Source organism: Bison bison, unplaced genomic scaffold (genome assembly GCF_000754665.1).
Source record: "Bison bison bison isolate TAMUID 2011002044 unplaced genomic scaffold, Bison_UMD1.0 scf7180017864038, whole genome shotgun sequence".
Classification (NCBI taxonomy): Eukaryota; Metazoa; Chordata; class Mammalia; order Artiodactyla; family Bovidae; genus Bison; species Bison bison.
Window position 1 is genome coordinate 2,013,723 of NW_011494610.1, and position 14,601 is coordinate 2,028,323.

Sequence of the window (14,601 nt, forward strand, 5' to 3'; positions counted from 1 at the left end):
CTCTTCATTGCCTAAGCCAGGCATGTCCCCACCCCAGGGCCTTTGAATGTGCTGTCCTCGCTGCCCAGAGCCTTCATTCAGACCTCTTCATTGCCTAAGCCAGGCATGTCCCCACCCCAGGGCCCTTGAATGTGCTGTCCTCGCTGCCCAGAGCCTTCATTCAGACCTCTTCATTGCCTAAGCCAGGCATGTCCCCACCCCAGGGCCCTTGAATGTGCTGTCCTCGCTGCCCAGAGCCTTCATTCAGACCTCTTCATTGCCTAAGCCAGGCATGTCCCCACCCCAGGGCCTTTGAATGTGCTGTCCTCGCTGCCCAGAGCCTTCATTCAGATCTCTTCATGGCCCTTTCCTCACCTCCTTCAGGTCTTTGCTCAAATTTCACCTCTGCAGGTTAAAACAGAAAGCTCTTCCCTCCCTAGGAGCGCCTACCACCTCTGACAGCTACATATTTTACTTATTTTTTTGTCAGTCTCCCCCACAAGAATGTCAGTTCTTTGATGGTACGGATTCTGGTCAGCTTTGTTCACATCTGTACCATTAGTCACTCAGTCGTGTCTGACTCTATGACCCCATGAACTATAGCCTGCCAGGCTCCTCTGTCCATGGAATTCTCCAGGCAAAAAGACTGGAGTAGATAGCCATTCCCTTCTCCAAGGAATCATCCCAACCCAGGGATTGAACTCAGGCCTCCTGCACTGCAGTCAGATTCTTTACCATCTGAGCCACCAGGGAAACTCAGGTGGGGGCACTGATCACTCCCTTTTTCTGCTTATGTGCAGTTTGAACATAGGCTAGAACATGTGACCCAAGTGGAGCCAGTCAGCACATTCCATCTCTTTAGTTCCAATGATTGGCCCAGAGACACACACGTGATCCAAGCCTGGCCAATGAGAGAGAAGTAGGAAACAGCAGGGTGGATACCGAGAGCTGGAAAGGGGTAAGCCCAGCCCAGCTACCAACTGGAGCCTGAGAGAGGATGCTGGTGTTGGCGGGCTAAACCAAGTAGCACCTTGGAGCCAGTTCCAGGTTCAAACAAGTGCCCTTTGTTGCTTAAGCTGATCTGAATTGGGGCTGTCATTTGCAACAGGAAATGCCCAGATCAACACAGTAAATCCCTAAAAGAATAATGAGGAAAAATGAGGAAGAATTACAATTAAATTTTAATTATTTCATTCTGCTTATTGCAGAACTCGGCCAATACTAAACACTTTTCCTGTGTTAACTCAGGACACCTTTCAACAACGCTGCTGCTAAGTCACTTCAGTCATGTTTGACTCTGTGCGACCCCATAGACGGCAGCCCACCAGGCTCCCCCGTCCCTGGGATTCTCCAGGCAAGAACACTGGAGTGGGTTGCCATTTCCTTCTCCAATGCGTGAAAGTGAAAAGTGAAGGTGAAGCTACTCAGTCATGTCCGACTCTTCACGACCCCATGGACTGCAGCCTACCAGGCTCCTCCGTCCATGGGATTTTCAGGCCAGAGTACTGGAGTGGGGTGCCATTGCCTTATCCATCAACAACATTAGGATGCTCCAATTGTGGGTGAGGAAGCTGAGGGCATGGAGAGGTTAGAGAACTTTCCCAAGGTCGTGCTGCTTGGATGCTGAATATTATCCCTTGACTGACCCCCTCCCCGTCTCCTGTCCTCTCTTCCCTGTGCCCCAGGAGGTTCACTTGGCTGGAGCACGTCAACGAGCTCTGTGCTAAAGGAAATGCTGCCCAGGGAAGGGAGGATGGGAGGAGAGAAAGGCCTGGGTAATTTCCAGGTATCTTCCCTGTCCAGTTGCTATGAACGGAGCATATCCCTCATTACTCTACTGAAGGCCACGGCTCCTGTGGGTGGCCCTTGCCAGGTTCCAGCGAATGCCCCCCACTGTCCCCTAGCCCCAGAGATCTGTATTATTCATTTTACATCTCTGTGGGAGGCACCATCTATTTCCTGCAGGGCACCTGTGCTGATAAAGCAAGCAGATAGCGTGCCCGAGATTTACACCCAGATATTCTGACCCTAGAGTCCTCTCTTGACTCCTCCATTTACTTGGAAACTGACATATGATACTAGAAGCTGAGGTTAAGTGTGTTGTAGAAACAGGAAGAGAAAGAGGGAACTGCTGATCTGCGGGCAGGCAGGGATGGCTGCATGGAGTCCTTACAGAGAAACGTTTGAGAAGCCTAAGAGGGACAAAGTTCTGAAAAATCCACAGGATTTGGGTGGACTGTGAAGAAGGCACAGAGGACAGAGTGCCTCAGGCAGGGGAAATAGCTTCAGCAAGTAGCAGGCAGTGTGGGAGGGGTGAGATGTGTGGTCCCAAGCCTTGCAAGCCTAGAAACTGTCTAGACAGAGGCTGACACACACACATCTGGTAGACCCTGCACTCCCCCGGTATCTACCTTTTCTGGGGAGAGGAAGCTTGGCCATCCTTCTCTCCTCTCCAGGGCTGTCAAAGAAAGGACGGGAGCTCCTGCAATCTACAGTCCACAGACTCTCTGTCTCCCTGAGCCAAGTCCAAGGGTCAGGTGGCTCTCTGTAACTGTCCTTGGAATTTCAGCAGGAGGCAGAGAACCAAACCCACAGGACAGGAAATAGAAGGGTCCTTAGAGGATGGAGGGAAAGATCAGGTTTCAAGACAAGAATTCAGGATCTGGAAAGGAAATTAGGGCATAAAGAGAACAGCCCAAGAACCCAGTTGCCTGCACAGCTATTCAGGTGCCAAGAGATTCTCGAACGCCTGCTCTGTCCCAGGCATAGTTCTTGGCACTGCATATAAAACAGTGGGAGAAAAAGCATCTGCCCTCATGGAGCTGACATTCTAAGGAGTCAACATATCAGAAGCTGGAGTCGAAAGAGTCCAGCGAATGGTGAAAAGTGTCAGAAAACATGATCGGAAATAATGATCAACTACAGGTACTCTTAGAATGGGGTCATGGATTATAGAGCAAGCTCAGAGAAAGTTTAAAAATGATATACTTGAAGTCTTGAGAAGCTGAGCATCAAAGTGTTTTGCATACCACCATATAATTCACACTCAAATATCTGAGCAGAGCCCTTATCAGACCTGAGCCCATCTGAGCCTTCTGAAGGCCCTGCCTCAGTGACCAGCCCAACAGAGTAATCCAGGTGCTTCGGTATGACTATGAAGAGGTACCTCTTATTTCCAGCTGGCTACCTTGGTCCACGTCGGTCCACCACAAGGATGAGGGAAGTGATGCCGTCTCGCCTCATGCAGAGTGGGATGAAGGCACCACGCAGAAGAAAACACAGCTTCGAAACAGAACGTTCTTGGGTTTTGCCAACATTTGAGACCGTGGATCTGGCCAAGCCCAAAGGAGGAAGATCCACCTCCGGGGTCTTTGTTTCAGGCACCCAGGGATTCTGCTATGTCCTGCAACGGCTTTGAGGTCTCTTCTTTCTTTTAGGGTCACTTTCTCACACTTCGACTCTCTAAGGACATGAATCAAATTCTCTTGTTCTCTTAGGTCACTCAGAATTGCTTTCTTGGTCACTTGCAACCGAATGAGCCCAATGGGTAGAGCAGGCTGGGGGCAGAGAGTTGACTCAGGCGGCTTCCCAACACCATCTGCCTCCATGTACAGACGCCCGACGACACAGCCGCTAGCCCCTGGCCTGGGCCCCGCTCTGCCTTATCACAGGCAGACCTTCCTTCTTCTTTGCTGATGAGAGGAAGGTGGTGCAGAAAAGGGGAAGAAATGTGAGCGTGGGAGTCCTGAATTCTGGTTCTGATCCGCCCCAGTTTCCTCGCCTGCCAAGAAAAACAGACTGTTCCCCGGGCGCGGCCTGGGACTCAGGACCGGTGGAGCCTGAAGCGGACAGGGAGGTCCTCCTCCCCTCCCTCCCTGCAGAGGCCTCCCTCTCTGACTCCTGGCCTCATCCAAGGTCTGTTCTCTTCAGAGCTCCCCTCACCGTGTCTGATTCCTCAGTGCACTCTTCTGCTCGAGTTTGTGTCTTGCAGGGAGTTGTTTTCCCCACCAGAAGCTCTGCAAGGGTAGGGGCTGTCTCTTTCTCACTCCATAGCTTCAGCCCCTGGCTCAGCCCCCTGGGCGCTAGTTCTTCAGGTTAACAAATATTTACTGAGAACCTACTCTGCACCGTAAATTAGGCTGAGAGCCGAACAACTGTTGCTTTCAAATTGTGGTGCTGGAGAAGACTCTTGAGAGTCCCTTGGACTGCAAGGAGATCCAACCAGTCCATCCTAAAAGAAATCAGTCCTGGGTCTGGACTGATGGGTTCACTGGAAGGACTGATGCTGAAGCTCCAATACTTTGGGCATCTGATGCAAAGAGCCGACTCATTGGAAAAGACCCTGATGCTGGGAAAGATTGAAGGTGGGAGAAGGGGCAACAGAGGATGAGATGGTTGGATGGCATCACCAAATCAATGACCATGAACTTGGGCAAACTCCAGTAGTTGGTGATGGACAGGGAGGCCTAGAGTGTTGCTGTCCATGGGGTCTCAAAGAGTCGGACACGACTGAGTGACTGAACAACTATGCATCAGGCCCTGTTCTGTGTGCTGAGGAGCCAGAAATGAATACTCTGACGTGGATCAGACACCAAAATAAAAGACAAGCACACGAGGTGATGAGTCCTAAGGGGAGGGAGTGGAAGTGCTGGTGTGGGGAGCTTGCATCGTTAAATAGGAGGGTGGCAAGGCCTGAGAGGACACTTGGGCAGAGTCCTCCAAGAGGTGAAGGAAAGTGCCTTGTGGATATTCGGGAGAACAGTGTTCCAGGCGCAGAGACAAATGCAAGGGTCCTGAGGTAGGAATGTGGCTGGGGTGTTGAGGAACATGATGGGGGCAAGTATGGTTGGGGTGGAGCTGAGTGAGGGGGGACCTGGAACAGTCTAGCCCAGGACTGCTGTGCTTGGATGTAGGTTTTACCAGCATCCTTCTGGCTGTGTGTGGAGAGCAGATAATAGGAGCGAGGGTGGACACACCAAGGCCAGTGAGACAATGGCCATGGACCATGTCTGGACTGGGGTAGGAGCAGCGAAAGGGTGAGAAGGGAGATTCTAAATATTGCTGGATGGATGAGTGAATGGCTGACTGAACAGAGGAAAGACCGGCACAGGCCAAGTGATCCAGTGACTACTTCTGTGCAACAATTTACCTCCAAGCATCGCAGTGGAAATCTTTTTTTTTTTTTTTAATGCTCAGGGACTTGGGTTCAGGAATTCTAGCGGGACACAGCAGAAAGGGCTGGTCTCTGCTTTATTGTGCCTGAGGCCACAGCTGGAAAGTCTCAAAAGCTGGGGACCTGAATCCTCAGCTTGGTGGCTGTGGGCTGGAGCCTCGGGCCAGGGGTGGGAGGGGCTTCTCTGTGTGGCCTGGGCTTCCTCACAGCATGGCAGTCCCAGGCTGGTGACTGATTTCTTCTGCAGCTTAGGGCACCAAAAGTGAGCATGCCACCAGCCCGGGTGGGACTTCTCTTTAAAATTTATTTGGCTCTACTGGGTCTTAATTGCAGCATGTGGGATCTAGTACCCCAACCAGGGATCGAACCTAGGTCCCCTGCCTTGGGAGCTTGAAGTCTTAACCACTGGCCCACGAGGTAAGTCCTGACCTCATCTCTTCTGACCGAACCTCACTTTTCTGCTGTCCTCAGCATTACTCCCACCATTCTACTGGTCACCAGTGATACGTGAGCCTGGCCAGATTCATGTAGGGGACATGGGGCATGGCCCACCTCCAGACAGAGGAATGAGAAGCCCACACTGGAGGTGCACCCATGGGGGTTACCTTGTGGGCCCAAGGAAACACAGGAGGCCCTGCCAAGTCACGGAGGCCCGGGCACGGCAGGGGGTGGCAGCCTCCCCGCTGCACACGTCACCCTTCTAGGAAGTGAAACGGCGTCTGAGTCAGATTCCATCTGTCTGCACCTGCCAAGCTTTGGAGTTTGTGCCCACGCCCATATCAAAGATCCCCGAGCCTCAGGAAGTCCTGGGGTGACCGGAAGGTTCCCCCAACCCCTCTCCTCTTTTGTGAACGACCCAAAGGGGTTAGATCAATGGGGCCTGCGCTCAGCTGATTCTGAAAGGAGCAGAAGAGGCAGAAAGCGAGCTGCCCCAGGCGTGAACGCATGGTAACTGCCTCTCCTCCTGTGCCACTTCAGAGAACAGAGGTGCCCCAGTTAGATCTGCATTGAAAACATTGACTTATTCCTGCTTTTTAAAAAGTCCCTTCTTTGTAAGTAGAAAGGAAGCCACCTCCTCAACACAGGAACCCAAACAGAAGTGGGTGATCTGATTTTGGGGAACTGGCCCTCACTTCCCCGGGTCCTTTCCTCCTGCTGACATGAGCTGTGACCCTCTGCTCAGGGTCACCGTCCACTAGGAGGCTGCCCAGGCCACGAAGCTGTCAGCCCTGGTCACATGGGTGGGCTGCTGGCTTGTCCTGGTGGGAGACTTCAGCTAGGGGCTGCTGGGCTGGGTTTGGGAGGGATGTTAAGACAGCCTGGCTGGGCAGGAGAGCTGCAAACAGCTTCTCACCTTTCAGAACTCGGCCCAAGCGCACGTTGCTTCTCTCAGAATTGACCGCTAGGATTTGATAGGCAGCTGCCAGGAACGTTCTGGGAAGATGGGCAGGGGCTTCTGGTGTGGAGCTAATGGTCCGCTCAGCTCCCGAAAGGGCGACCTGATTGACCTTGACCCCAGCACCCCACACGTCAGAGTCTCGGAAGCTCTGCTCGTCACCTGCACTCACGTTTGTGCAGGATAGTTTTCTGTTCGCCCCCTTTCTTATTTCAGTGAACGCAGTTACAGAGGCAGTGTTCTCCCTCCACGGGGAATGAGCACCACCTGCCCTAAACCGGGGTCTTTCGACTTGGGCACTGCTGCCTTTGGGGCTGCGTCATCCTCTGCAGCGGCTGCACATTGCAGGGCGTTGAGCAGCGTCCCTGGCCGCCACCTGTTAGACGCAAGAGGCACCCACCCCCAATGGTGGCGTAAAAAATGTCTCCAGATATTGCCTAATGTCCCCTGGCAGGGGGCAAAATCGCCCACAGGTGAGAACCCCAGCCATAAATGGACAGCAGTACAGAGAAACAAATACAGTGACATTACGGTTAAATTCCTGCTTGCCAAGGACACTGGACATTTTCTTGCAAGCGAAGCAGGACTCCTTGATGACTCAGAGGTTAATGGCCGGGGCAGGGACTCCTAAGATGAGGACCCCTGGGTCCCGCCCACCAGGAGCCAAGACTCAATCCACTCAGTGGGACCAGGTGGGCTGGAGGCGGGTGGGCTGGCTCACAGGAAGTTTGATGTCGTAATGGTGCCCTGTGGAGACACACCCGCGTGCCTTTGTCTAAAGTGAGGACACAAACCCAAATGCCTGCAGGGCCCAGGCAAGAGCCGGGAGTGAGTGACAAGGGTTTAGGGTCACAGGGAGGGGTGGAGAGTGCCCTGCTGGAGGTGCCGTTCTCAGAATTAAAACAGTCACTACATTTTAAACACTGAGCAGGCCAAACAGAGCTCCCCTGGAGCTTGCCTGGGGGCCCATTTGCAGCCCTTCAAAGCTGTGTGGTCTTTTCTGTGCACCTACTCTGTGCCAGTGCTGTGTGGAATGCTGGGAAACAGCAGGCCAGGCCTCTGTCTTGAAGGAGCTGACATCCTGGTGGTGGAGACAGATTTAATGAATGAAGATGAATCCCAGATGATCTTAAGAGCCTTGTAAGGAGCTGTCAGGATGACAAGATAGGGGAAATCAGGGGAAGCCTCTGGGAGGTAGTGTCTGAGCTGACACCAGAGGTGGGGTAGAGAGTCAGTCGTGGGCACAATGCTTTCTAAGCAAGGGAAAAGGCACGTGCAAAGGCCCTGTGGTAGGAACGAGCAGTGTCCGTGTGAAGATCAGAGCAAAGACCAGAATGGCAGGAGCAGGGAGCAGGAGTGGCCGCCTGGTATAGGTGAGGCTGCTCGTCACCTGCCCTCAGCCCACGCTTTCCTGGTAGGCCACGCCTGCCACCCTTCCTGGGTGTTTAGGGGAAACAGGAATCAGATACAGTTCTTCCCACCTCTGTTCTTTGTTCTTTTGTCTTGGCTGTAGACAAAAGCTTCCCTGGCAGTGAGCTACAGACTTATTTCTGCAAAAGGCCTTTGGCCAAAAGCAATAAAGTCGGACCTCAACAGAGTCATTATTCACGCCTAATTGTGGGCTGGTTCTGTGTAGACAGCCATGGCCAGGGCTGGCGATTCCAGTCCCACCCCCTCCCATGTGTTAACCCCACCCGTTCTCAGCACTGTTTACCCCCACAGACCCTGTATTTAGGTTTTCAGAGATTGTAGTTTTTTGTATACACATTAAAGAGGTGAAAGGCTATTTTGACTGCCTGGTATTTATAATCCAGTTATTTCTCCCCTTTCACCCAATCTGCAGCCATGTGTACCCTGCTCACTCATCACGCCCTGCTATTAGCAGATTCGTGTTTCATTAGCTCACCTTGGAAACAGCCTGAAGCTTACAATCATTTGAGAAGCTTGTACTCACAGGCGGGGGAGGGCGTCTAAAGCAACTTTTACCAAATAACCCGCTAAATTTAGAGATGGAAGTCAGGGAGAATGTCGAATGACAGATCTGTTCCCAACCCTGGCGTGCTGTGCTGTCTAATTAGCAGCAGCTGGAAATAGCCTGCCACCGGGGAGGAGCGTCTGGGTCAGAGGTGTTCTGGGAGCTGGGATCGGTCTCTGGGGGACTCACCGGGTGTCACAAGGTTACTGGGTATCCAGGTGCACAGTGGCTGGAAGAAGGGGAGTGGGGTCCGGGCTCCCGGCGTCCATGGTGGGGAGGCAAGAGCCCACCCACTGGGCTGGCTGGTCCGTCACCACCGAGCATGCTCTCCTTTCGAAGGGCCAGCTTCAATCAGCCCCATCTTTGGAGTGAAGATGCTGAGCATGGCCAGGATTCTGGGAGCTAGCTTTGGCCCACATAATGAAGGTGGGGCTCCCAAACCCCTAGCAGTGCCTGAAATACGGTGTCCCTGCCTGGAACAGCATCATGCAGACTTGGGCATACACTTATACCAGACTTGAAAAATATTCATCCATCCATCCTCCATCCGTTCATTCTACACTGCTGACTGCTCATCTTGGGGCAGAGCCCCTTATTCAGGGGCTGTGCAGAGGTTTCTAACTCCTCCTTTCTGGCCAGCATCTGGTCCCCTTCTCTTGACAACAGCACCCCAATTTCCTTTGGAGGATTCTCTCTCTCTCCTGCTAAGATGCCCCACCCTCTCCTGCCATGTCACCAAAGGGTGACCACATGACCAAAGCTGTCCAGTCAGACTCTCTTAATGGGCCCCTGACCCTCAAATGGAACGTTAAGAACAGAAAAAGCAGGGGGGGCATTTATCTCCTTGGAACCCGTCCTCCACGAGGCTGCCAGCCACTCCTGCCCCTAGACCCCTAGAACTTCTGAAGCAGAAGCCTTAAGAAGGCCTGGCAGCTTTTACATGTGTGCTCTTAGATATCAGGCTATCCTGAGACACTACACTGTGAGGAGGTACAAGCAGCCATGGGGAAAGACCACGTGGAGGAGCATGGAGCACTTCAGCTGATGGCCCCACGTGAGGAGGATGGAGCACTTCAGCTGATGGCCCCACGTGAGCACCGTTTCTGGACCAACAGTCGCTGGCAGCCATTCAGGTGGAGCCATTTTGGACCTTCCAGCTGGCATCACTCAAATCAAGAACCACCTGGCAACCCATAATCTTGTTAGAAATAATCATTGCTTTAAGCCACTGAGCTGGGAGTGATCTGTTACACAGCAGACGCACAGCTAAAGGACCTGGAATGACACTGATGAGAGCCTGTTCCTGAGACTGGAAGGTTTCCTACGGTGAGTCGAGACGTTCGGTCTCCTGGGGCCGGTGGCTTTACTCAGAAGAACACTTAGGGAGAACATCATTCATTCATTCTTTCAATCAGTTTCAAACAGCTGGTACACTGCTATAAAGACAGACAAGTCGAGCTCCTTTTTCCGGTGGGGGCATCACATCCTCTGCCTCAGTTTCCTCAACTTTGAAATGGAGATAACAGGCCCTGGTTAAAAGGATTGTCATGATGATTAAAGGGCTTCCCTGGTGGCTCAGACAGTAAAGAATCCGCCTGCAATGCAGGAGACCCAGGTTCAATCCCTGGGTCAGGAAGATCCCCTGGAGAAGGGAATGATAACCCACTCCAATATGCTTGCCTGGAGAATCCCATGGACAGAGGAGTCTGGCGGGCTACAGTCCATGGGGTTGCAAAAGAGTCAGACATGACTGAGCAACGAACACTTTCCTGATGATTAAACGCCTGGCAACAAGCACCCCATAGATACTAGATTTAAATGAAGTTGTAACGTATTGCCCCTAGAAGGGTGGCCGTTTGGTGTGAACAAAGTGTAGCAACAAAAGACGAACGCCAACGCTCACGTGGGCCAGGGAGGTCGTGGAACTGAGCGACACGGGCGCGGTGTAAGGAACACCTGAACCCCACGTCTCTTTCTCTCCAGCTCTCACTTCAGCACTTTTGACAGAGGCATCAGCACGCAGAGGCCAGTGTGTCTGGGGGTCATGCACTTAGATGGGTGTGGAGTGAGACGGAAGTGGAGGCCAGGTGGTGCAGGGCCAAGTAGACTTTACTGTGGGGGCAGCGGGCCCCTGGAGGGAGGGTTGTTTTGAGGAGCTGCCAGCCCCCACAAGCCCTATTGTGACTTTGCAGAAATGCACTCCATCAAGGCACTTACTCTCCTGCTTCAGGAGCCCTCCAACTTCAGCTGTATGTTGGGGCAGGGCAGGGGGGGCGAACGTGATACAGCTCATCAGCTCAGAAGTCATAGAATCAAGCCCTGAGCCCACTTATGCCTTCAGCCTGCTGCCGCCTCGCTAAGCTGGACGGTCCTCAGCAGTAGGAGGGAGACCAATGGCCTTTCTCATAAGCAGAGTGGCTCAAAGGACCACACAGGACGCTAGGTGTAAAAGCACTTCAAAGCTAAAAAGAACTGATGCGGCGATGATGGAAAGCAGTGTAGAGGTTCCTCAGAAAATTAAAAATAGAACTGCCACATGATCCAGCAATTCCACTTCTGGGTATTTATCCTAAGGAAATGAAATCCCTCAAAAACCTATCTGTGCACCCCATGCTCAGTGAAGCATTACTTACAACAGGCAAGATATGGAAACAATCAAAGAGTCCATCGACGGGTGAGTGGACAAAGGAAATGTGGTATAGCCTACAGTGGATTATTCGGCCATAAAAATGAAGAACTTCTGTCACTGGTGACAGCACAGATGGACCTTAAGGCATTATACTAAGTGAGATAAGTCAGAGAAGGACAAATACTGCGTGATCTCACGTGTAAGTGAAATCTAAAAAAGCAAACCCGTAACTGAGCTCACAGATAGAGAGCATATTGGCGGCTGCAAAAGTGAGGGGTGAAGGATAAGCAAAATGGGTGAAGGGGGTCAAAGGCACAGACTTCCAGATATAAAATAAGTAAGTCTCATGCGGGTGAGTTACAGCGTGGGACTATAATTAACAAGCTGTATTGTACGTTTGAAAGTTGCTAACAGAGTAGATCTGACAAGCTCTTATCATAGAAAACAAAACAAAACTAAGTATGTGTGGAATGGATGTTAAAACTTACTGGGGTAATCATTTTGCAATGTGTACATATATCAAATCGTTATGCGTATACATCTAAAATGAACACAGTGTTACATGTCAATTATATCTCAACTCAAAAAAGCTAAAAAGGATCTACAAATAAAAGCAATAGTAATATCTGCCTTTGGAGGCAATGTCCCATGTGCCCACACACTGTTCTGGTGTTTCACAGTAACTCTAGGAGGATGCTACTGGGATCACCTACGTTTTACAGAAGAGGGATCTGAGGCTTACAGAGGTTAAGTGACTTGCCCAGCTCCACCCAGCTTCTGTGTGGCCCAGCTGGGATTCAAACCAGGAAGTCTGGTTCTGGAGTCCACGCCCTTACCCGCTATGACACACGGGTTCTCAGTGAGTTCTTCTGTGCAATCACCTGTATCATCTTCATCTCCTGCCCAGGTGGAAATCACCGATACCTAGGTTAGCCCAAGAACTCATCACCCCATTCACTGCAGAGGCCAACCCATGCCAACCACGTGGGTTTATTTCACTGGCTGGACCGACCGGGACATTTCAGGAATATGTCAATAGGAGGGTGAGGGGCAGAAAGGAGCTTGGGAAGAACTCTGAGGCAGAAACTGCACGTGCCTCCCCTTCTGGTCGTTCTTTGGTCTACAGGATCCAATTTTTTCAGGGGATGGAACTTGCTGCCCTCTGGCAACAACCAGCATTAGTCTAAGCCAGTAGACTCAGAGGTGTGAAATTGTCCCAAGAGGTGTTTCTCAGGAATTCATGAGTTTTTGGTTGTCACGTGACTGGGGGATGTTTCTGCTGTCTAGCGGGGGCGCAGGAAACGCGGACAATTCAACATGCTCCACACAGTGAAGAATCAGCCCAACTGTAGCACGACTTTCTAACATCCCGCCAGACACCCACGGAGGTGAAACAGCTTTTTATACTGCCCGACCTGAGACATGAACTCCATTTTACATATAAACCCCAAAGATACTTTTGTGCGGTTCTATCCTAAACCAAGTCTTCTGGGAATATGACCACTAGGGAACTTGAGGGAAGACGGTAGCTTGTTTCACTCGGAAATTTTGGTAGGCCATTCTCTATTTTGGAAAAGCATATTGCGTATGGCCACAGCACCGGTGGTCTTCGAGCTGTCAAAGCCAAACATCTGTATGTATCTCACTGCTTTCGGAGCTGTCAGATCTCCATGATTTTGCCCCAGTGTGAACATCTGCTTCATTACACCCTCTGACATAGGAGTGCTAAGTGTTCATAGGCTCAATATATAGCTTAATTATAAATCAATTTCCTTTTTAGTTTTCCTTTAAATTACTGTCAGGATACTTTATATAATCTATCTGCACATATATTTTAATAATTATGAATTCACTTCAGGGAAACTTGGCAAAATACATTTGCTATAAGAAGAGGGTGTTTGGCCTGCTAATTTGGTGAACCACTGAGCTAAGTCAAACATAAAAAACCTATTTCCCATGTCAGTGTTTGGCTTAGAGGTGAGTATAAAACCCAACCCTGGGCCAGTGAAGCATAAAGCTAAGTCTGCTGGTGTGGGGGTGTCCTTGGAAGAATTTTGCTAAGTAAAAGAGGTAGCAATGAATCCTGCTTTCTATTCCCATTTTGTATGGGAATATTTCAATGCAAAGAAATCGAGGAGAACAATAGAATGGGAAAGACTAGAAATCTCGTCAAGAAAATTAGAGGTACCAAGGGAACATTTCATACAAAGATGGGCACAATAAAGGAAAGAAATGGTATGGACCTAACAGAAGCAGAAGACAATAAGAGGTGGCAAGACTACACAGATGAACTGTACAACAAAGATCTTCATGACCCAGATAATCATGATGGTGTGATCACTGGATTAGAGCCAGACAGCCTGGAATGCGAAGTCAAATGAGCTTTGGGAAGCATCACTATGAACAAAGCTGGTGGAGGTGACGGAATTCCAGTTGAGCTATTTCAAATCATAAAAGATGACACTGTGAAAGTGCTGCACTCAATATGCCAGCAAATTTGGAAAACTCAGCAGTGGCTGCAGGACTGGAAAAGGTCAGTTTTCATTCCAATCCCAAAGAAAGGCAATGCAAAGAATGTTCAAACTATTGCACAATTGCACTCATCTCACACACTAGCAAAATATGCTCAAAATTCTCCAAGCCAGGCTTCAACAGTACATGAACCGTGAACTTCCAGATGTTCAAGCTGGTTTTAGAAAAGGCAGAGGAACCAGAGATCAAACTGCCAACATCCACTGGATCATTGAAAAAGCAAGAGAGTTCCAGAAAAACATCTACTTCTGCTTTATTGACCACGCCAATGCCTTTGACTGTGTGAATCACAGCAAACTATGGAAAATTCTTAAAGAGATGGGAATACCAGACTACCAGACCTGCCTCCTGAGAAATACGTATGCAGGTCAAGAAGCAACAGTTAGAACTGGACATGGAACAACAGACTGGTTGCAAATCGGGAAGGGAGTCCGTCAAGGCTGTATATTGTTACCGTGGTTATTTAACTTATATGCCGAGTACATCATGAGAAATGCTGGGCTGGATGAAGCACAAGCTGGAATCAAGATTGCTGGGAGAAATATCAATAATCTCAGATATGCATATGACACCACCCTTTTGGCAGAAAGCAAAGAAGAGCTAAAGAGCCTCTAGATGAAAGTGAAAGAGGAGAGTGAAAAAGTTGCCTTAAAACTAAACATTCACAAAACTAAGATCATGGCATCTGGTCCCATCACTTCATGGCAAATAGATAGGGGAAACAATGGAAACAGTGAGAGACTTTATTTTTGGGGGCTCCCAAATCACTGCAGATGGTGACTGCAGCCATGAAATTAAAAGACGCTTGCTCCTTGGAAAAAAAGTTATGACCAACCTAGATAGCACATTCAAAAGCAGAGACATTACTTTGCCAACAAAGGTCCGTCTAGTTAAAGCTATGGTTTTTCCAGTAGTCA

The 14,601-nt window shown here is 50.2% G+C and overlaps 1 protein-coding gene across 8 annotated transcripts in view; it reads right to left on the reverse strand.

Moving 5' to 3' along the window:
• SULF2 (sulfatase 2) overlaps window positions 1-14,601 on the reverse strand; it is a 130,965-nt gene that overhangs the window by 107,084 nt on the left and 9,280 nt on the right. For 4 of the 8 annotated variants that reach the window (XM_010835067.1, XM_010835060.1, XM_010835068.1 and 1 more), the window contains exon 1: window positions 3,146-3,640. The exons of 2 other annotated variants lie outside the window; for them this stretch is intronic. The gene's annotated coding sequence lies outside the window, so the exon portion shown is untranslated. Of the gene's footprint in view, window positions 1-2,390; window positions 2,467-3,145; window positions 3,641-14,601 lie in introns of those variants that run through there. 2 more of the 8 variants (XM_010835064.1, XM_010835065.1) reach the window with 2 other exon arrangements.